The sequence below is a fragment of the Lontra canadensis genome, unplaced genomic scaffold (assembly GCF_010015895.1).
Source record: "Lontra canadensis isolate GAN:19392208 unplaced genomic scaffold, GSC_riverotter_1.0 scaffold12, whole genome shotgun sequence".
In the NCBI taxonomy this organism is placed as follows: domain Eukaryota; kingdom Metazoa; phylum Chordata; class Mammalia; order Carnivora; family Mustelidae; genus Lontra; species Lontra canadensis.
The window spans coordinates 11,431,357-11,455,680 of record NW_022631006.1 but is presented as its reverse complement, the minus strand read 5'-3'; the positions used below and the strand labels follow the sequence as shown (position 1 = coordinate 11,455,680).

The following is a 24,324-nucleotide window of genomic DNA, read 5'->3' as shown; positions in this document are numbered from 1 at the left end:
TTTTGAATGGCTATGATGGAAGCAAGGACTGAGCACCACGGAGACAGAGGGAAGGGAGTCACCAAGCTTGCTTTGCAGAGTCAGCTAAGACGTCACAAGCAGTGATTCTAAGTTGATCCTTTTGAAAAGGAAAGAAGAGTTTGCTCAGTAAAATGAGGAAAGGTCAGACAAAAGGAACAGCTTATGGAAAGACAAAGTATTGTGAAAGGGAAAGGAAGGTTTGGGGAGCAGTGAAATTCATGGCAATGAGATTATAGGGGGCATGAAGCTGGCAAAGTAGATTAGAAATGGATTCTGAAAGAACCTAGATGTCCATCAACAGATGAATGGATAAAGAAGATGTGGTGTGTATATATATACCATGGAATACTATGCAGGCATCAAAAGAAATGAAATCTTGCCATTTTCAATGATGTGGATGGAACTAGGGGGTATTATGCTGAGCGAAATAAGTCAATCAGAGAAAGGCAACTATCATATGATCTCCCTGATATGAGGAAGCGGAGATGCAATGTGGAGGGTTTGGGGGGGTAGGAAAAGAATAAATGAAACAAGATAGGATCAGGAGGGAGACAAACCATAAGAAACTCTTAATCTCACAAAACAAACTGAGGGTTGCCGGGGAAGGTGGGGGAGGGAGAGGGTGGTGGGGTTATGAACATTGGGAAGGGTATGTGCTATGGTGAGTACTGTGAAATGTATAAACCTGGCTATTCACAGACCTGTACCCCTGGGGCTGATAATTCATTATGCTTATAAAAATTTAAAAAAAAAAAAAAAGAAATGGATCCTGAAACAAGTGATCATCTTCATCATTGTTGTCATCATCATCACTTCCATTCCCTGGGTACTTGGCTTTGTGCTAAATACTTGACATGTATCATCTCATTTAATCCTCACCAAAACTCTATAGGCAAGGACTATCATTGACCCCATTTGAAAGATGATGTGATACAAGGCAGGGCTGTGTTCAAGACCCATGGTTCATGTGTTCATTACCATGGTTAATCCCCATGGTAATGGGGAAGTGGAAGGTAGAAGAGGTCTCTCAAAGAAGGATATGGGTAGAATCCAGCCCTTCTTGTCCATGGTCATTGTACTCTGTGTCTCTCTATGCAAGCACAGGCTATCAGCACTTTTAGGAAGGTTACACTCACAACATGGCCTGACATGGAAAGAGTTGGGGGAGCAGTGACAACAGACAAGTGAAGCTGGATTCTAAAAATGGTTCTGCAGTTGAATTGACAGTTTTATAAATTGTCCATATGTTGAGGTGCAGAACAAGGAGGAATCTAGGGTAACTTCTAAGTTTTTGACTCAGGGCAAAGACAGAGGTGCCACTGAAATGACAAGTATAGCATGGAAGGGAGAAGAAAGAGAAAACAGAGAGGCAGAGATTGGGATGGGAGAATAATAATTTCAGTTTGAACACATTAGTCTTGAAATTTCTCTTGATTGTTGAAAATATCCTTAGCACTGAAGAGAAAAAACAGATTTGTAGATTTGGAATTGTCAACATATATGCAAGCATTGAAGTCATGGGAAATGAATGATCTCACTCAGGAAGAACAAGAATTTAAAAAAGTGAGAGGACAGAGGGGGAAGATGAGTCAGTAAACAGTTGAGGAGGCCCTAGGGAGCACTCAACTTCAAAAAAAAAAAAAAGGGGTCAGAGAAGGATATATTGAAATGAAACGCTCAGGCTTTCGTGCTGTGGTGTCTTCCTCTGGACATCTAGCACAGAGTCTACATGGGGTAGGTGTTCAACAAGCTGGAGTTGACCAAAGAAATGGAAGAGAGAGAAAGGAATAAAAACAGTTCCAAAAATGCAATGACCAATAGATTTAATATTTACATTTAATATTTAATCAGAAGTTAATATTTGAAAAATATTTAACATTGCTAAGAAGTCAAATAAGATTTTAGGCATAAGGAACACATGGAGGTTACTATTTTCTTGGACATCTTTTTGTAAGAAATCCTGAAAATACCAGCATCTACTTCTTATATATGCAATACAAACATCTAGAATACATGCATTAACAAGATTTCTAAGAGAGCTACAATTTCTAATTTACTTTGAAACAAGAGGTTAAGTCTTTTCCAACTAAATGAAAATTTCCAATTTACCAGGTAAGAACAAAATAAAATCCTCCCGTGCACAAACAAACAAACAAAAAATTCTCCAGGGGCACAAAAAATTACTTGACCCTTCATTTTTAAAGATGCATGATAAAACAGTATAAAAGTACAAGATGGATAAATATAGGTTTTTAAAAAATCACTCGGAATTTACATTTTGCAGTAAAGGCTAGCATAGAACACCTGAGCAAAGGTGACCATTCAGGGACAGATGCTCATAATTCCACACACAGTCCTATATTTTCCTCCTCTCCATTCTAATAAGCCTTCAGCCCCCAATTAAAATTTCTCACCAATTTCCTTTCTTCCCAAAACAGCAACCTAAGACACTCTCATGATCAACCAAATAGCTATAGGTATTGATTTCCCAGGTTAGACAAATCTCAGCCCTAAAAACATACCACTCCAGCCTCAGAGAGTAGTTTAGTAAAAAACTGTTCATGTTCAAAGCATGAATCAGTCATAGAATAAACAATACCTTGAACAGGGAAGCCAGATACAAACCCCTTTTAAAAAAAAATGAAATCAACTACTCCAACACCCACAAACAAAAAGAAATGAACCTCACTGCTACTCCCATTGGCCATTTAATAGGTGGTGCATGGCGCCTAGGTGGCTCCATCAGTTAAGCATCTGCCTTGGGCTCAGTTTATGATCCCAGGGTCCTGAGATCCAGCCCTGCATCGGCCTCCCCGCTCAGCAGGGAGCTTGCTTCTCCCTCTCCCACTCCCCCTGCTTGTGCTCTCTCTCAAATAAATAAAATCTTTATTTAAAAAATAGATGAAGCTAACAGAATAAAAATTTGAAAAACGAAATAAAGAAAATGTCCTGTTTCTAAAACCCAACGACTTTCCAAAATTTTTTTTCTTAGTAAGAGAATAATAAAGACTTTGCTAAACCTCAACCATACCCAAGGTGAAAACAGCAAAACAAAAGAGCAACATAGAAAAGAGAAAGAGAAGGCTCCAGACAGCCCTGAGCAGACTCTCCTCTTGGCCTCACCAACCCTTGAATGCTCCCCACAGACTCACCTCAGCCTGGACCTAACCCTCTCTCCCAAAAGGGAGGATTCAGGGAGAATCAAACAGGTACCCATTCCATGACCAGGTCAATGAGAACAATGAGAAAAGCAAGGCTATTCTAAAAGCTCTAGCAATTACATAGAAAACAAACTAGGTCTCTAGGGGACATTCTTGAAAACCTGAGATCAACTCCCGGAAAAACACTCTTGACCACTTACCGCTACAGGAAGCTGCTAGATGGCAGATCAGAATCAGCATCTCATCAGAAAAAGAAGGCAGCTTTGTAGGAAAGCAGCTACCCTACCAGTGAGGAACTGGGGGAGAAAACCACTCCTTGGAAAAATACCAAAAGCCCAGAAGAGTCTCTCCTTCTAGGGTTGCCTGCTACCGCTGCCAGGGCAGAACTGGTTAATCTTGAAGAAACAAAAGGAAGCTCCCTAGAGGCGGGCTTCAGCAGGATGGCTTTCCTCTGTGGGAACCAAGAGTTCAGAAGGATGGAGGCGGACAACAGAAAGAGTCACAGTTACCACTTCTGCTTACCAAACTTTCATCAGCCCTCAACGAGGAAAATAAGCAAATGTCTTTAGAGTTCCCACCTGTTCTTCCCCAGAGATGAAGGAATTCATATTTTTAAAAAATCATTGCAAGGGGAGTTTTACTATCTCATGGATGAAAGCTAAGCACACGCAAGCAACATTTAATATGAAGAATGAAGACACTTTCTCCAAACATCCTTAATTTCAACTCAGAGTAAAGCGAACAATTAACCCTTGAGGGTGTCAAAAAATAAATGCACATTAGGAAATGGATTTAAAGTTTTTAGTTCAGAATCACTTTGAGCCCATTCTTGTTTTTAAGATGGGATTAGATGAAAACAAAATATTTTGGTTTGTGTCTATTTTTAAAAGAAGAGATTATGTCTTCTTTTAAGTATGTCTAAACCCATTTATGGGTTTTCCAGAAGTTGCATCAGATTTGCAGTTAAGTACTAAAGCCAAATACATTTTTTAAATGTTTTTTCACATGTTTATTATTAATTATGTTCAGTTAGCCAGCATACAGTACATCATTTGTTTTTCATGTAATGTTCACCCATTCACTAGCTGTGTGTAACAATCAATGCTCATCACAACACATGCCTCCTTAATACCCATTGAAGGGAGGGGTGCTGGGGGATGGGGAAACCAAATACATTTTAATCATGTCTCTATAACCAGAGCAGGTTGATCCTCTGCACACATCAACTCCACTCTCCTGGAAGATCCTGGTGCTGAGCCCTCACACCTCTACAGAGAGCCAGATCAGAGAGAAAGGACGATTTTCCCTGCCAAGCCTCCCCAGTCCTAAGAAACTGCAGATTTCTTGAAATGAGAGTGATGGCTTTCTTCCTTGCATGGTAGAAAGAACGAAAAACAGCTTTTAAAAAAAAGTAATCATTTCTTTATGATATTTAAAATGAAAAACACTTCAAAAATGTTTTTAAGTATAATTTCTATACCACTTTTTAACCTACTATATTAGCAACTACTATAAGTTTGGTAATTCCCTTTGTTGAAGAAGATATAAAGAAATCAGCATCTTGGGCCGCCTGGGCGGCTCAGTGGGTTAAAGCCTCTGCCTTCAGCTCAGGTCATGATCCCAGGGTTCTGGGATCAAGCCCTGCATCAAGCTCTCTGCTCAGTGGGGAGCCTGCTTCCTCCTTTCTGCCTGCCTCTCTGCCTACTTGTGATCTCTGTCTGTCCAATAAATAAATAAAATCTTAAAAAAGAGAGAGAGAGAGAAATCAGCATATTCTCCTATACTATTACTATAGAAGTTGGTAAAAAAGAATTTATTTTTTAAAAGATTATTTATTTGACAGAGAGAACACAAGTGGGGGGAATGGCATAGGGAGAGGGAGAAGCAGACTCCCCACAGAGCAGGGACCCCCCCGCAACATGGGACTCCATCCCAGGACCCCGAGATCATGAGCTGAGCTGAAGGCAGACACTCAACGAACTGAGCCACCCAGGCACCCCAAAGTTGGTAAGATATTTTTAAAGGGAAACTAAGTAGTGTCTATCAAATATAGAAATGTGAATGTTTCCATCTCTTAGGAATTTACCTCACAGATGATCATAAGCACATCTGTAGAAATGTTCATTATAGCACTGTCTGTGACAGGAAAAAAACTAAGAATGGCTTGAGAATACAGGACTGGCCAAATAAGTGAAGGTACATCCATGTAAAGGAGTATTATGCAGCCATCAAGAGAGAGTAGAACTGAAGTGAAGGATCAGAGGGCCTGGGTTCAGATTTGACTCCAGCAGAGACTAGCCAGGTGACTCTGAGCAAGTTCCCGAACCTCTCTTCATCTCGGTACTTCCTCTATAGTAAGATGAAAATTACAGTACTTATCACAGAGAATTACTTTGACTAAGACAGTGCCTAAAGTACAGCAGATGCTCAATAAATATTAGTGAGTACCAGTTAAAGAGGTAGGCCTCTTTTTTAAATATTTTTTAAAGATTTTATTTATTTGACAAAGATCATACATAGGCAGAGAGGCAGGCAGAGAGTCGGAGGAGGAGGGAGCAGGCTCCCCAAGGAGCAGAAAGCCCGATGCGGGGCTTGATCCCAGGATCCTGAGATCATGACCTGAGCCTAAGGCAGAGGCTTAACCCACTTAGCCACCCAGGTGCCCCAAGAGATACGCCTCTATAAACAGACATGGAAAGATGTCCAAGATAGACTGTCAAGTGGAAAAGAGCTAGTTGCAAGAGTATGCATAGGATAATTCCATTCTGTAAGATATTTTAAATGTGCTTGCCGTTGACTGCCTGCTTCTTCCCAGTAAAATATAAGCTCCTTGAGAGTGGGGACTTCTGTTCACTGTTGTATCCCATTTCCATAACAGGCATTCAATTAAGAATTTGTTGACTGGATGAATAAAATTAGGAAGGATAAGCAGAAAGAAATTTTTAACTGTAGTTGCCTCCAAAAAAATGGTATGGGGGTGGAAGGGCTGGTGGGCCCTGGTAGAAATAGTTCATTGATTCTTAGAAAAGTACCATTTAAATTTTTTTACAGTGAGTTTGTATGTCAACCAATAAAAATGGAGTTCTTAGAAGATAGTGTTTTTGTTTGCAGGGTGCATCTTAAGACCTATGGGTGTCCCCCTCTAACAAAGGACCCAATGAGGGAGCAAGGGATGATCTCCCTACTATCTGATAAGTTAATGAGTCAGAAAGTAACTTATAAAAGAAGGAAATCATGGAGCTCTCCTTTTCTTCTTGGCCTTCTATTGATCTTTCCAAAGTTAACCTTACAATCTCCAAGCCAGATCCTCTGTCCTAATCCATTAGGACCCCTCTCCTTTACTTAAACATCAACCATACTTCCCCACAATGGCATCTCTGCCCAGATCATCCTCTCTCCCTGAGAGACATTTTCCTTCATCTTCTTACTCCCAAACTTGTCCATAAAGGACTGTTTTCTGATTCCCAGCATCTCTGGCCCCTCCCTCTTGGACACTGCTAGAGACTAGGTTTGATATCATCCACTGGCACTTACTCTACAATGCCTGCTATCTCCCCTCCCAGTTTGAGATGAGGTCTATAAGGATTGAGTCTTCAGTTTTGCAACCCCTTCTTTCTTCCATGCATGCTTTCTCTCCCTCCCTCCCATGCATGCATGAAGTCCTATACTATATTTAAAAAAAAAAAGACTGCCACATTAAGGAGCTATGTGTTGTGATTTTGTTCCATTTGCCCAAAAGTTTATCACACCAGAAAGAAGTCACCAGCCCTGTCATTCTCCCTGAAATGTCAATACTAGGGATATCTTTCTTTGGCTTCCTCAGTATATTCTTGTTACATGCTTCTGAAAGTTCTAAATGGATTTAAAATGCTCTAGTTCTTCATGTACTAACTAGTCAGAACTAATTTTTGTTCCTAATTAACACCACTGATGAAAGGAGAAATGCTAATAGCAGAAGAAGGTGAGATGGAAGGGCTTACCCCACTCACAGTAAAACCACAGGATGACTGCCTCACATTCACCTCACACACAGAAGCTCTCATAATGCATGCACATGCATGGGCGGGGGGAGTTACTAGCAAAGATTTCGTATCATTTTGAAATATTCATTTTAAAATGCAAGTATCTTGCCATTAAATACTCCCTTGCTGATAGATATTGGGGTACTTAAAAAAGGATTTTACCAGTTCATAGAATTATGTACTTAAAATCACAGAGCATTACTTTAAGTCCCAAAGCTCTTGACCCATCTCTGAAATCTAACACTACAGCAGCTGCTGCTGCTAGTCCTCAGCCAGGCTGTCTTATAGCCCACATGTCACCTTGACTCTCTCCCTCACTTCATTCAGATCTGTGATCCAAGTGACCAACTCTGAGAGGCCCCATCTGGACAGCCTACCTAAAACAACACACACACACACACCCATACCCGTCTCTCTCCATCCCTTCTCTTGCTTTATTTTTTCCTCCATAGGAAAACACACACTTATTACACAGTATATTTCCTCGTATATTGTCCAATTCCCTCCACCAGACAGTCAGCTTTAGGATAACAGAGACTTGGTCTTTGGATATACACCCAGGGCCTAGAACAATGTACAGTAGGTGCTTGAGGGATGCTGCATAAACCAATGACAGTAATAGCATTGTTGTGTAGTTTGTTGCTTACTAAATACATATGCATCCTCCTCCAAAATTTGAGCTGCTCAGAAACAGAGCTCTTGTCTCTTTCCCAGTCATCACCAACAATGCCCAGCAGATAGTAATTTATCAAATGAACTGAAGCTGAAATCTAAAGTACAGTTCTCTGTATTACACTTTCCATTTCTACTAGATTTCCATTTATAATGTGCCCTCAAGTTAATTTTTCTTAGCTCACCTTAATCTGTCATCCCCAAAGTAGTGCCAGTTGATGGACCTAATTTGAGTAGACTTTGTTACAGGCATAGAGTGGTTAGGGTCAGATTTCAGACTCCTTTGTAACTGCATCTTGCAGTATGAAATTCAGAGGTAGAAGAGAAGCCTAGGGAAAAGGATGGAAATCTATAGCAAGTTGAAGATGAGGAAAGCAACCACTCACTCTTTATGGCATGAACAGAGGAGATACACTTGCTCTGGATAACCTAAAAAGTATAGGGGAAAGGAGGGTTTAAAAACTCTGCTTTATTGGGACGCCTGGGTGGCTCAGTTGGTTAAGCAGCTGCCTTCGGCTCAGGTCATGATCCCAGCGTCCTGGGATCGAGTCCCACATCGGGCTCCTTGCTCGGCAGGGAGCCTGCTTCTCCCTCTGCCTCTGCCTGCCATTCTGTCTGCCTGTGCTCGCTCTCTCTCCCTCTCTCTCTGACAAATAAATAAAATCTTAAAAAAAAATAAAATAAAATAAAAACTCTGCTTTATTAATTTCATAAGTCATTCAGTAAAAGTCTGCCGTGTGATCTTAGTACAATTAACATATTCTGTATTATTTCAGTCTTTCAAAAGATTTGCCTTATAACCCAGTATGCAGACAATTATTAAAGAGATATGTTGTCTAGATGAATGGATAAAGAAGATGTGGTGTATATGTATAAAATGGAATACTATGCAGCCATCAAAAGAAACGAAATCTTGCCATTTGCGATGACGTGGATGGAACTAGAGAGTATTATGCTGAGCAAAATAAGTCAATCAGAGAAAGACAACTATCATATGATCTCCCTGATTTGAGGAAGTTGAGAGGCAACGTGGGGGGTTTGGGGGAAGGAAAAGAATAAATGAAACAAGATGGGATTGGGAGGGAGACAAACCATAAGAAACTCTTAATTTCACAAAACAAACTGAGGGTTGCAGGGGGGAGGGGGGAAGGGAGAGAGTGGTGGGGTTATGGACATTGGGGAGGGTATGTGCTATGGTGAGTGCTGTGAAAGGTAAACCTGGCAATTCACAGACCTGTACCCCTGGGGCTAATAATACATTATATGTTAATAAAATTTAATTAATTAATTTAAAAAGTGAAAAGAAAAAAATATATGTTGTCTATATATCCACTTGGTCACGTTAATTAAAATTTTCATTTAAATCAGCTTGTTCTACTATGGAGATTGATACATCTAAAATCTCCCATTATGTATAGAATTGCTTATTCTTATTCTGTCAAATTTTTTGCTTTATATTAAATCTAAGTTTTAGAGGATAAAAAACTTACAGTTACTAATTTTATAGTCGATCTGTTAAAATTATAAAGTCTAATATTTTTATTATAAAATATAACCCCTTTATCTTTTATACTGATTTGGCCTTAAATCTATTTCATCTAATTACAATAAAGCTATTCTTTTATCTTTTATCTTTCATCTAATTACAATAAAGCTAAAACTTTTCTTTTGGTTAAAAATACATAAATAAAAATTAAAAAATAAAATAAAAGGAAAGCTCTACTTTTTTCCACTTGTAGATAAATACCAAAAGAACAGAAGCCAGAGGCTCAAACAGATACTTGTACACCAATATCCATAGCAAAATTATCCACAATAGCCAAAAGGTGAAAACAACCCATACGTCCATTGATGGATAAAGGGATACACAAAATATGGTATACAAATTCCATGGAATATCAGTCGGCCTTAAAAAGGAATGAAATTCAGGACACCTGAGTGGCTCAGTTGGTTAACTGTTTGCCTTCAGCTCCAACGATGATCAGGGAGTTCCCAGATGGAGACTCAAATTGAACAACCTGCTCAGCGGGGAGTCAGCTTCTCCCTCAGCCCCTCACCTGACTCAAGCTCTTTCTTGTGAACTCATACACACTCTCTCTCTCAAATAAATAAAATCTTAAAAAAAAAAAAGGAATGAAATGATCATACATGATGCAACATGGATAAACTTTGAACACATTATGCTAAGTGAAATAAGCCAGAAACAAAAGGAAAATATTGTAATAATTCCACTTGTATGAGGTACCTAGCATAGGTAAAGAACAGAGGTTGCCAGGGGTGGGGAAGAGGGGAAATGGGAGGGTATTTACTAGGTACAGAGTCCCAGACTGGGATGAAAACATACCAGAGATGAACAGCGATGATAGTTACACAGCACTGTGAATGTATTTAACATCACTGAACTGTACACTTAAAAATAGCTAAAATGGTAAATGGTATATATTCCCACTGGGTAATATTACCTGACCAAGGCTTAAATTTTAATCTTCATTATGTAGCATATACATTGTCAGAACACTAGAAGTTCCATTTTCTTAAAAAACCTTATTTTCCCTTTAAAAATCTTACTTTTTAGAAATGTCCCTGTTTGTAATCTAGAGTTTCCAAATCTAGAGTTTCTCAATGATCACCTCAATTTGTCCTCACAACACTCCAATGAATTATGTTAATGGAATTTTGATTAAATATCTGAGCACTTGAGAGAAATGTTTTTCCCAATTTACTCACTCTCTTACCTTATCTTCCAACTTTGTACATATTTCATCAAAATGAAGAGATGGAAATTTTTATACTTAATATGAAGCCATGCAGGTTTTCTAACCAGAACAAATAGCGCCATGTTTCTCAAATCAGGTAAGTCTAGCTCTACTTCCAACACAGCTAAGAGAGCCAACAAATTACCATTTTAGGTCAACAGATAAACCACCTATAACAACCAGGATACCTGATCCAATGTTTTCATTCAACAAGGGCAAATACTTTGCTAGCCACTTTGTGTTCACACAAAGATGAACGAAATGTGATTGCTACTCACGAGACACTTCTGTGCTGGAAAGAGTCAGACATGCAGATGAGAGGATTCTACAATAAAAGGTGGAAAACAGGCTCTGTTGTTGAGAATGGGACCACCAAGCAAATTTAGCCCCTTGTGTCAATTCAATCTAATCACAATGAAATGAACTAATTAAGATTTCATCAATTCCCTGAAATTTAGCTATTACAAGAGTTTCAGGAGTTTTTTGTTTGCTTGCTTTTAATGCCAAGAAAGGAAGGTTGAGCTGACTAAAATATCAAACCAAGCCCTGGTCTCAGCCTGAACAGCAGAGAGGTAACTCTGGCCTAAAATTATGATTTGGACACATATAACAAAAAAGAAAACCAGAACAAAGTATTCCCTGATTATGTAAATGCTTTCTTGAGCAATCCACCTGTTGTGAGCAGACTAGAAGCCAATTTGAACCTACTGAAGAAACCTCTCTTTGAGAGGGGCCCTTGAGTGTATGTTATGCACTAAAGCATGACAATTGCAGAGGTACAAATCATGCAATGTCATACATATTACTTAACTGCTTTAAACTTTAGCTTCCTGAGCAACCTAAGTATTCATCAATACATGAATGTATAAAGATGTGTGTGTGTATGTGTGTATGTATATATATAATATAGGTTATATATTATATATATTATAATACTACTCAGCCATAAAAAAGAATAAAATCTTGCCATTTCCAACAACATGGACAGACCTAGATGTTATGATAAGTGAAATAAGTCAGACAGAGAAGGACACATACTGTATGATTTCACTGATAGAAATGTGGAATCTAAAAAAAAAAAAAACAAAAATGAAGAGGCAAAACAAAGTGAAGAGGCAAAACAAAACACAAACAGACTACAAATAAATACAAATTACAAACTGGTGGCTGCTGGGGGTGGAGGAGTATGCACAAAATAGGTGAAGGTGATTAAGAGGTACAAACTTCCAGTTATAAAATAAGTAAGTCGGGGCACCTGGGTGGCTCAGTGGGTTAAGGCCTCTGCCTTCGGCTCAAGTCATGGTCCCAGGGTCCTGGGATTGAACCCCACACCAGGCTCTCTGCTCAGCAGGTAGCCTGCTTCCTCCTCTCTCTCTACCTGCTACTCTGCCTATTTGTGATCTCTGTCTGTCAAGTAAATAAATTTTTTAAAAAATAAAAAAAATAATAAAATAAAATAAAATAAGTCATGAAAATGTACTGTACAGGATAGGGAATACAGTCAATAACATTGTAATAACTTTGTATGGTGATAGATGATGACTAGAGTTATAGTGGTGATTATTTCTTTGTGTATACAAATGTTGAATCTCTGTTATATATCTAAAACTAATATAATATCATTTAGAATGTCAACTACAGTTCAATAAAAAAATAAAATAACTGTTAGCTTCCTGGTGGTAAAACTGAGAAAATTAAAACCTTCTTCTCAAGCTATTCATGAAGATTTAATGAGATATTCAGTAAATGAATATTAAATTCATAAAAGAACAAGTGTATGTGTAAGTTACATATGTAGTGATATAACAAGAAAAATACATAACCCAAAGCCTATAATACAATTATTGCCCAGCAAAGGTCAATGTCCTTCCTGCTCTCTCCAGAATCTTCTCAAATGGCTACCACATTTCTTTCATTAGAAGAGAAGGAAGACCTCTGAGTTCTGAGCTATTCCACCTTTCCAGTTCTTTCCGTCCTGATACAACCATCTGCCTTCTCCTCTTCTCTCTGAGACAGTAGTTCCCAGGAATATTCTTTCTATACACCATAAAACAGCACAAGAAACAGACAGCTTTAAATGATTGATGAAATCAATCAGGAAAAACTGCAGTTTTAGTATTTCCTTCCTGCACCCCCAGAGGATTATTTAAGAACAAGGACAAGTTTCAGCCAGTGACAGAAGAACACTAAAAATGTTCCTGCCGACCACACCCTCTTCTCTTCAGTGCCTGAAACCTACTCACTTTCCATTCAGAAACAGTTTCACCAAAACTTGAAATCATACATACCTTTCTGGTCCTCAATATCTAGAAACAAAGTAGAATTTTCCAACCTCTTCTGGTTTCATGTACTATCTGGCACTTTCTGTGGTGTGTTTGGTTAAAGTTCACCAAGAGAAGGTAACCCAACTCCTCCCCCAATCCCCAACAATGACTTCCTCTTTGTTAGCCTTTTGTGTAAGAAAGTAGGTTTCCTTACATTGGCCAACATAAACGATTGACCCATTGCTGGTGGTACCATTTCCTATGTGGGACTTTCCATCCTTAATGAAAAGACTAACAGTTGAGTTAGTTATTACTCAACCAACTCACAAAAAGAACAAAAAGAAAATCAGAAAATGCAAGAAGACATTTCTTTAGAAGTTAAGTCCTGGATAAGGATGTAGATTTAGAAACAGAAGAGTTTCCTGCTCACTGTTTACATTTCAGGAATTAAAAGTAAATTAAAAATAATATAAACATATCACTACTTAAATTAAGCAGGTATAATTTCAAAAATTAAAAAAAAAATAGCTAAATTCCTGGGTCCTAAAAGTCACCTCTGGGTACCTGCTCCCCCTAATAATTTGGATTATCCCATAAGGGCTCTCCTGCATACCCCTTAGAATCCCAACATTCAAACACAAAGCACAACAGTGGGATCCAGAAAGTGATCCAAGCCACTGCACCCAAACCAGGTGATTTGCATTTAACTTGCCCTTTTAAATTCCTTCTGAACCATGTGTTCCAGAATTAGATGACCCAGCTCTAAACCAAACAGCGTAACTCCAAGCCAGACAATTGGTATCCCTAGTTATAAAAGTCATTCTAACAGTTCATTTCCAAATGATGAATGCTCCATACCCAAAAATGAATCCTGGCACTGACATTGGCACCAGTGAGAGAAACCCTTCCCTAAATGATATTGCTTGCTATCAAGAAAGCAGTGTCTTCTTTGCATATAACAAGTGCCCAGGAAATATTTTAGGCTCCATTTTTTCATAGATTGGCATCATAAGAAGTCCTTATGACAATAGTAGGTGTCTACCAAAAAGGAGTAGATCTGTGTCAGTGTCAGGGCTCCAATGGTTCTTGCTGTCTCAGACCCTTCAAGACAGAGGAGCCAAATACTCAGAATCTTCTAACATTCACTCCAGCCCCACTTTCTCAACAGACTGTCATCCCAACAGAAGGAAGGGCCGGGGCCACAGGGTTTTAAAGAATCTCTTACCTTTATCTCTTCACCCTGTAGACCATCCTGTGCATCAATAGGTATGAAAACTCCCTACCCCTTACAGGTCATTTGGAAAGGGCAGAGTCCAAGACCAAAGGAGTTCAGGCGCCTAATCAGGACTATCTCTAGAATATTTCATACTTTCATCACCATTTTTCAAGCCCCAGTTCTGCACTAATTCCTCTCCAAGGTGCTGGGATCAAGATAAAGACCTGATCCCTGCCCTAGCAAGAACTTTTCTAGTGGAAGGGAAATGAGTTGTCAGTAAGTCACTGTGATACAGTATGGTAAAAACTCTAACAGAGGTATCCCTGACCAAATACGCGTTGGAACTATTAGAGAAGGCATACTTATTTCTATGTGGTTGTGGAGGTATCACAGGAAAACCTCAGGATTTGAAGCTGAATCCTAAGAGATGAACAGAAGATGAAAAAGCAGGATCTGGTTAGTTCCACAAGCTAATAGTCCATGAGAATAAATATTACTGATAGTTTTTATCTTCTCCTCTCAGCTACTACTCTATCCCACCTAAGAGAATGGCAGCCCTCCACTACCACCTGAGTTTCCATTCCAAATGGCAGGGTGAGTCAAAAACCCACATCCTACAGCATTTGTGAATGTGGAGGCCAAAAGGGAGTTCATCATCACTTCAGTACATCAGTAAAGGTACTTACTAGGTCATAGCAGATCAAAGGCCAGGCAAGGATTAGACAGGAATTGAGTTCTGAATGAGTCAAGTGCTGCCTTGGACACTCCACCTCTGAGGAAAGCATGCATTCTTTCCTAAGGTGCTACAGCTGTGCTGTACAGTAGATTGTAAGAAAATCCACTATACTATGAAGCTGGAAGACTGCACTGGGATGTGATACAGGAGGTGAAAGCACAAGATGGCAGGAGGGAGGCAAAACTGTCTCAGGTGGCTCCAGAATTACCTGGCCCTCCAGAGGTACTTCATATCTAATGAAGAGTAACAGATCCTATTAAAGGCTTTCTCTGAGTAAATGTTAATTCCAAATGAATAATTACAAAGTGTGCATCACTCCAGTTCTGGACACATCCTCACCAATGCGGAGCCACCTTTAGGTGGAACATGGTCCAATCTCAAGTGCTGGGACCTACGGTGCCTGAGTGGATGATGAAGCTATGTCTGGCTCATTCTCACATTCTTATGCATCCTTGGGTAAGGAAGAGGTTTCAGATTTTCCCTTACTGGTAAGCTAGTGTTTCATCTTGTATCCAGTCTATCAAGGGGAAGGGACATAAATATCTTCCCAGAAAAGGAGGTGAGACATAGGGTTAAGTCATGCCAGAGACAGAGAGACAAGGGAAACAATGGATACAGACACCAGAATCCTGGTTTTTCCTACCTTGGATCCTAAGCTTCAGAGGGTGCTGACAATAGAAGCATCCAGAAAAATGTGGAGGCACCCAGGATGGTGGCCTGTTTCCTCCAGCTCTAAAGAGTGTCCTTGTCCACCACAGCATCAAATTCAGGAAGACTGGAAGCAATGGTAAGCAACGGAGGAAGAGAGTGACTCCAGACACTTGAGGCTGTGTTCCTGCCTCCTTGTGATTGACAAAAAGCAAGGCCCAGGTCAAGATGAAGAGATCTCCTTAAGCAAAGGGAAACCAGAAGACCTAGCATGGACACAAGGCTCCTACCTATCACAGAGCCAAATGAGTCCTCCATTTACCCAGATGCCTCCCATCTTGGAGAGGAACAGAGAGAGGAGAAGGACACCCAAAGGCCCTAAAGACTAAATAACCAAAAGGAGCTTATTTGAACTTAAAAAGACTGTGATACATAAGTTAGCTAGTTCAAGGTTTGTTTGGGGGGGGGGTTAAATTTTTTTTATTATTTTTAGAGAGAGCAATGCACATGTGAGAGAGAGCAGGGGGAGGGGCAGAGAGAGAAAGACTCTCAAGCAGATTCCACACTGAATGTCTTGCCTGACATGGGACTCGATCTCACAACCCTGAGATCATGACCTGACCCAAAATCAAGAGCCAGATGCTTAACTGACTTAGCCACACAGGTGCCCCTAGCTCAGGGTTTGTCAGAGGTTATTCTTCCCTACATAACCATGAGGTTGTGTGAGCTAGTGAGAAAAAAACAAATTCTTTATAAAAAGTTAAACAGCCAAATTTTTAAGGCCTATGAGCAATAAAGTAAGTAAACTGTGAACCTGTTACACTCATTTCCATCACTGAAATGATGTATCATATAAGATATAAGAAGATATAAGAAGGTATATCTATGCAAGCCTTCTTCTTGTCACCTAAAAGAGTTAAACTCACCAAGAATGCTATATTGGTTTGCTAAGACTGTAACAAAAAAATGAATACAAACTAGGTGGCTTAAAACTGAATTTTTTCCCCTCACAGTTCAGGATGATAGAAGTCTGAAATCAAGGTGTTGCCAAGATTGTCTATGAGTAACTCCAGAAGAACCCAATCTGTTTTATGCCTTTCTTCTAGTGTCTGGTAGCTGCTGACAATCCTTGATATTCCTTGGTTTGTAGACTCATCCCTCCACACTCTCCATGTCAGATGGTGTTTTTTGTGTGTCTCCTCTGTATCTTTGTGTCTTCACATGGCTTTCTTATAAAGATACCAGGGACTGAATTTAGTGCCCACTTTAATCCAGTGTCTCCCTGCTGAGCAGAGAGCCTGATGCGGGGCTCGATCCCAGGACCCTGGGATCATGACCTGAGCTGAAGGCAGAGGCTTAACCCACTGAGCCAACCAGGCACACCTCCAGTGTGTCATTTTAACTTAATTAATCACATCTGGAAAGATACTATTTATGTATAAGGCTACATTCTAAGATTCTGGGTAGACATGAATTTAGGAGGCACACCCAGGACAAATATAATAGGAAGTTTTAATAGGCAGCCAGTATTGAAATTACAGGATAGAGTCTAGGAAGATTTTAATTTACTTCAAAGAAAGAGGTCTCCACTCTTTGGCCGGACTGGACATATTTTGCTTCTCTATACACATTAACATGCATGTTGGGACATTTGTACACACTGTCCACTTGCCCTTCTCCACCTCCGTTTACATAGCTAAATCTTCTACATCTGCTATCTATCCTTCTAAAATTCATATGCTGACACCCCTACCATCTCCCCACCCTCCCACCCCCACCCCCCTACACACACACACACCTCCAGGTGATGGTATCAAGAGGTAAGGCCTCTGGAGATAATTAGGATTAAATGAGATCAGGAGGATAAGGCCCTTACTGACAGGATTAGTGACCTTAGACACACTCTCGAGCTTTCTTCCCCTGGACTTTCTACCACATAAGGTATTAATGAGATGACAGTAGTCTGGAAGAGGGCCTTCACCAGAACTCAACCATGCTGGCGCCCAATCTCAGACTTCCACCCTCCAGAACTGTTCAGAGATAAACTTGTGCTGTTGTTAAGTCACTCAGTGTATGATAATTTATAACAGCAGCTCAAACACACTAATGCAACATCTTTAAGGTTTTACCTGCATATCATTTCCCCTGGGAACCCCATTTGGAGACTAAGAAATCTGGAACTGGAGGTGCCTGGGTGGCTTAGTGGGTTAAGCCTCTGCCTTCGGCTCAGGTCATGATCTCAGGGTCCTGGGATGGAGTCCCGCATCAGGCTCTCTGATCAGTGGGGAGCCTGCTTCCCCCTCTCTCTGCCTCTCTGCCTACTTGTGATCTCTGTCAAATAAAATCTTTAAAAAAAGAAAAGAAAAGAAATCTGGAACTGCTCTGAGCTCCTGAAAGATGCTGCACTTCTGCATCGTGGCACATTACCTGCTGTAATCACCACCTGTCCACTTGTCTGGGCTTTCAGTATCTGAGGATGGTAACTCAGTGTCCCATCCAGGGCCTAGCACAGGAGATAAGAGAACACACCCCTGTGATGAGATTAGCTAGGCTCTGAGGAACATTGGGATCTTACAAGTCACTCAACCTCTTTGGGTCTCAGCTTCTTCATCTGAAACAATTTCAGACTAATAATGTCCAACATTCCATAAAAATAATGATGGGCAGGAACTCCTAATAGCTAAACACAACTTACTATGTTCTAAGGGCTTTACATAGAGAAACTCAGTTCTTTCTTACAACAATCCTGTGATGTAAGCCTTTTTGCAAATAAGGAATCAGAAAACAAACGTCAAGGAAATTTCATAAAGCTGTAGAGCTAGAAGGTGTCAGAACTGGAATTTGAACCTGGCAGTCTCATTCTAGAATCTATGTACCTAACCTATCTACTTTTTCTGCTTCTGTATGATGGCGCTTCCTTTCATTCTATATAGGAGCTGGTATGAATTTATTCACCCCCCAGAGCCTAGATGTGTCTAATTCCCCACTGATATGCTAGAAATATAAATTTTAGCTCATTACAATTAGGTAAAGAAAGAGAATAGCATTCCAATACCTTATAATTTAATTTTTAACATCAATATCTAAAAGCATTGGTGTATTTCAATAGTCTTTTCTTCAAAGTCTTAGTAATATTAGGACTAATACTAACAACACTTACATGTATAATTATCATTAATTATAATAAGGTTAGTAATAATCACACTATAGTAGCGATTCAACAATTGGCCTATGGTTTGGCATCCAGGAAACTGACATGAAAATAGATGATTTTTTGACACTATTTAGACATAGGCTCTTTCCAGAGTTGCATGATTTGCATAATAAAAAGCACAGAACCAACCATCCTAAACTTGTGTCAGAGACAAAGATTAATTATACATAGATTCTTATGTTTAAAAGTTGGAGTGTAATAGAAGAAATAAAGCATGACAAATTATGCAATGATAAGTGCCCCTATAAAGGTAAAAAGGTAATTGTAATGGGAAAGAAAAAAGAGCAAGAAGAAAAAGGGCTCATGATCAGGTTAACTTTGGAGAACAGAAAGCATTTGCACTGGGCTGTGAAGAGCTAGTATGACTTATGTATACAACGAGGAGTGAAAGCCAATCAGGGAGTGAGAATTGCAGTAGCACCGTCAGAGAAGTCAAAAACACAAGAGTATCTTCAAGGATCATCTAATGCTATGCATCAGTCTATCTTGCAAATGGGAGCATAAAAAAGGAGATAATGGAAAATAAGAGAGAAAAACATGTTAGAGGTAAATTATAGCCTCTGACAATTATCTTGGCAACTGATAACAATAACATAAATTAAGTCAACATCAAAGGGAATGGAGAAAAAAGTATAGATTCAAGAATATTCCCAAGATAGACACAATAACATTTGGCAACAGGAGGGAAAGGAGAGGGCAAAAGTCAAAGATGATGCCAAGTTCTGAGCTCAGATGTCTGAAGGAATGTTGGAGACATTGAAAAAATTGGGGGCGGGGGAGAGGAAGCAAATTCTGGGTCATCTATGTGAGCTCCTTGCACCAGTCTCAGCTAGTATACCATCAAGGAGGAGGAGAGAATATCTCAAGTTCAATAGTCATTCTGTGACTCATGAGGTGTGACGGTAAAGTTATTTTCTACTCTTTTAGCAGTAAAACAAAACCTACACATCATTAACCAGAACCTACTGAATGTTCAAGTAGGAGGTCTACAATGACTAAGTCTTAACTCAGAACCTTAAAATCTAACCTTAAAGAAAGTTTTAAAGGTTTTATGTTCCCATCCTTCAACTCTTAGCTGGTTAAAATTGGAAAGCTATATTTTCTCTTTTTGAGGTATAGTTGTGACATATTCATTTCCAAACTATCTTAGTTTCATCTGCATTCAATATTTAGTGTGACAAATTCTCAACTTGTAAGTCAATCAAGGAGGCACTCTAGAGTTCATTTGGATTTTTCCTTCTATCAATATTCTGAAGAGTCTTTTCCTATTGCTAATAATCTTTAATCACTCCACCATCACTTGATGGTGTCACACTTCAGAAAACATTTAATTTTAACCCTGTTTCCATGAATCATTTCCACTGTGGTTTGTGGGAATCATTTGAATGCCCAGAACATTTGACATGTCACATCTGTCCATCAAGATCGCTTTGGGTAACCTTTGCAGTGCACACTTATCTAAGCTCCTAGACATTCTTTGAAATTTAAAACAAACTGGTCATAACTGCTAAATTTTACAAGTGTGGGGAGCAAACAACTGAATATCCAAATGTAAGAATTCCACATATGATTTAATCTAGCCACACCGTAAGTAGATACTTCTGCTAAGTAATGAATTGGGGTCTACCTCCTAGACATTTTCATAGGTCATCATATTTGAAACCTGACATACATAAAACTGTAACTAAATACTGATGCCATTGGAGCAGAGCATTATAAAGAAAAATGTCCTAGGCTCCTCTTATATCTGACTAGGAAACATTTGGTCCAATTAGGGGAACACAGATGTAACTTCAAAGGGCCTCCAAAAAAGTGCAAATTCTCACTTATCTCCCCATGAATAAACTGTAAAGTCCCCAGACATTTAACAATTCTCTCATGTACATTTCAACAAAGGTGAAGCTGGGTTGTTTTTTTTTAATCCAACTTTGAGCATGGAGACTTTCTTCTTCTCAATTATTGATACAAGCATGGCATTTAAATGCACACAACAAGTAGCAGCAAATCTGTTTGGATCTCCTGATCGTGTCAATTACTGTGATGCTAACCATGCCCATTCCATCCTGGAGTTTAAGTAAACAGGACCACCACTCTCTGCTCTTAGCTGAGGATTTATAGGGGCTGTGTGTCTGGCACTCAAGGAGATGTTGGCTTGCTCTCACCCACGATTACGTATACAACATTGTCATATAATGTTCAAAGACTTCAAAGCTCACAACCTTCTGTGAACTTGCTATCTGGGCATGTTTATCACGGCAAGGAATAAAGGGAGAAATGTTATGCAGAAACTTCAAATTAAAAGCACTTCAAACATGCATTCTGTATGTCTATAAAATCTCAAAATGTTCAGGAGAAAAATGAAAAAGGCCTAACAGTCTACCACCCATACAGGGGTAAAACCAGGCTGGAGCAAATGTGGCTTACATGTTGGTTTGGAAGAACTGTTTGACTTTTCCATGATTAAGATATTTTATCCTAATTGTTTCCTTTGCTAAATGAGTAGTGTTTAATTGGTAAGTAGGAACGAGTTCACTTCCTCCCCTCCTTTTTTGAAAGTGGCCTGATGTCTCATTTGGGGGAATTTATCCTTATGACATGGTACTGAGAATACAGAACAGGCCTGTGTGTCTAAAGAGGCCACCTCATGTGAGTATCTGTGTAGGGACTCTGAAGTCCAGCTTGCCTGTAGGTGAAGCCTGGCTCGGCCACCTTATAGTTGAAAACCACTGGATAATTTCCCTATACGTCTCAATTGTCGTATCTGTAAAATGGAGGTTATAATAACAGAACCTACTTCATCAAGCTGGGAGGATGAAATAAAATACGTGCCTAGTACATGGAAAATACTCATTAAATATTATCTTATTATTATAATTGAAACATTAGACAGGAGAAATAAAAGTACTTCTTTTCAGCTGAGGGATTAACCTCTGAACAATCAATAAAAATTTTCTTGTTGGGGTTCTAAATTGTTTTCCCCATAGCTTTTGTTCATAGTTTACTGGAGCACTTAAAAAATTGACATTTCCCTCTACATCAGGCATTGTGCAAGAGACTTGTCATAGTTATTACAGCCACAGAATCAAGCAATGTGTTAGCACTGAGACAATGTCAATCTTCCTTGAATACTTTCCCATTCATTCTCTCATGATATTCCATTCATTGAATAAGGACCTATCACACGCCAGCCAATGGGCTACACAAATACAATGCCCCAAATCCCTGACTCTTACCAATCAATGAGTCAACTTTTCTTTAAAAAAGCAACATTTTGGGAGGCGCCTAGATTCCCTGTGTTAGCCAGAATTATCTGAGGACTCAACCCAAGGGATCACATGCTATGCATCTATCTTTCGGTACAGTGTTGGCTGAGGAGAGCCACTGCATCCTTTAAATGCTGGCCATCATAGTGCGTCATCACGACTCTCAAGTAATCAATCACCAAGTGACATTTAAACACCTTGATTAACTACCAGCCACATTTTCCTGCAGTTACTGGAAGCTTCTCAAACTGAATGTACCCTTGGGATAAGAGCTGAATCACTGTCTCTGAGGGCAACAGTGCATATTGCCCGGATATGCCTAACAACTGGGGCACAGGAAAAGTCTCACCTGTGTCACTCCTCACTGTGAGGCATCTGTTGTCTCTCCCTCATTAACAATACTCACCTTGCTTCTCTTATGAAGTCACACACAGACCCTTATAGCCATATACAGGGTTAGACATGGGAGGAGTACCATCTTAGAAACAAATGATAGTCAAAGAGGGGAATGGACAGAATCCAACATTTATCAATTCCAGGCTTCCTAACTGCCACTTTAATGATCTTTCCACTGTACCACACCTGGTGATAAGATTTCAAGATTTTCTGCTCAGAGTCCCACTGATCAACTCAATTAACAATATTTTGGTAAAAGCTGTGAGCACAGCCTGCCAACTGTAATGATCACCTTAGCGTCATTCTAGCAGCTGGCTGAGAAAATCTATCACATACACATCCTTCCACAATCTATAAGCCACACTGGGACAGTCTCTCTCATACGGTAGTAGTGAGAGGGTGGACTGACACAGCCTTTCTGGATCTCAGTCCATCAGTTTCTTAAATGCTTCATATATGTGCATACCTTGATATTCAATTCTTCCATTGTTGGGAATGTACACTTAGAAATGATCAGAGAGGCAACAAACATACGTGTACATGATTAGCAAGAGACAGAGCATCACTTGTCCAAACATAGATACATATAAAACTGAATGAAATATACTCGGTCATCAGTTAGTTACACTTGGACCTAAAAAGGTGTCAGATACTAAAATTGAAGGCACAATGCCAAGAATGAACCATCAAATCGAAGTGTATCTTGTAAAGTCAACAAAATTTCACTAACTGCAAATATCCCTTCAAGCCAGAAATTAGAAATGATTTTAATAAAAAACATCCCTTTCTAATCACTTTTTATTTATCCTTTTCTCCTTCTGCTGCTTTTATATCCACCCATACAGCCACCATCACCTCCAACTACCAAGAAGCCTGTCTGCATTATAAATCCTTTTTTTTTTTTTTTAAAGCAAATACAGGGTGCCTCAGTGGCTCAGTCGGTTAAATGTCTGCCTTCAGTTCAGGTCATAATCCTGGAGTCCTGGAATCGAGCCGTGCATGGGTTCCCTGCTCAGTGGTGAGTCTTCTTCTCCCTCCTCCTCTCCATCCGTTTTTGCCCCTCCTCACCACCTGTGCTCTCATGTTCATGTTCTCTCTTTCTCTCTCTCTCTCAAATAAATAAAATCTTAAAAAAAAAAAAAGTCAAAGTACAGATAAACAGGACTTAATTGCTGCTATGGGGGAAATTGTGTGACTAAATAAGGTAATTAAATGTATCCATTCTATACGGAGGACTTGGAGCGACTTCAATATATCAGACTGAATCTAATAGTTCCAGTACTAGGTAGTTCTGTCAAACATCTTACAAAACCTCAAATTCATACTTGAGAAAATCCACTGATTATCATAGACTCCACATATTAGGGGAAATAACTTCATTAACTATGTTCTGATTAAAGCTTTTTTTCAGAAATCACATTTTATATGGACTCTGGGAGTTTATCTGCACAGCAGGATGTTTTCTGTTTAATACGTAGAAATTAAACCTAGACAAACACACTAGGTAGCATCATAAAGAGAAGATAATACAACAGAAGGAAGAGATTACACACAGGGGCTCTGAGAGAGAGTACCTAGAAACATAAAATCAAGTTTCCACTGTCCAGGGCTGCTTTACCAGCCTCCTCCACCCTTAGGCTCTTCAATGTGGCCCCCATCTATAAGATCCAAGGACTAATCTAGTCCTTTTCTGATCCTGCACTCCTTTGTCTTACTGAAACTAAGCCTGAAGGCTCTTATATTTCTGCAGCATACTGTACACTTGTAACTCTTTAATTACTTGTAGTTTTCTGTTTAATGATGTGTCTTCTCCTTAAAACTCTACACTTCCTGAGAACAGAGATTGCATCTAGCTCATTCAGGATTTTATCCCCAGTGCCTAGCACAATGCCTAGAATATTGTTGGTGCTGGATGAATTTTGTACCCATGAGATTGTGATTTGTAATAAAAAAAA

At 39.5% G+C, this 24,324-nt stretch overlaps 1 protein-coding gene across 6 annotated transcripts in view; it reads right to left on the bottom strand.

Annotated features, from left to right (window-relative positions):
- The window catches only part of ATP8B4 (ATPase phospholipid transporting 8B4 (putative)), a 253,877-nt gene extending 240,854 nt beyond the window's left edge, over nucleotides 1–13,023 (bottom strand). For 4 of the 6 annotated variants that reach the window (XM_032856525.1, XM_032856521.1, XM_032856524.1 and 1 more), the window contains exon 1: nucleotides 12,921–13,023. The gene's annotated coding sequence lies outside the window, so the exon portion shown is untranslated. Of the gene's footprint in view, nucleotides 1–2,620; nucleotides 2,649–3,382; nucleotides 3,687–12,920 lie in introns of those variants that run through there. The other 2 variants (XM_032856523.1, XM_032856522.1) reach the window with 2 other exon arrangements.
- Between the last annotated feature and the right edge of the window lie 11,301 nt (nucleotides 13,024–24,324).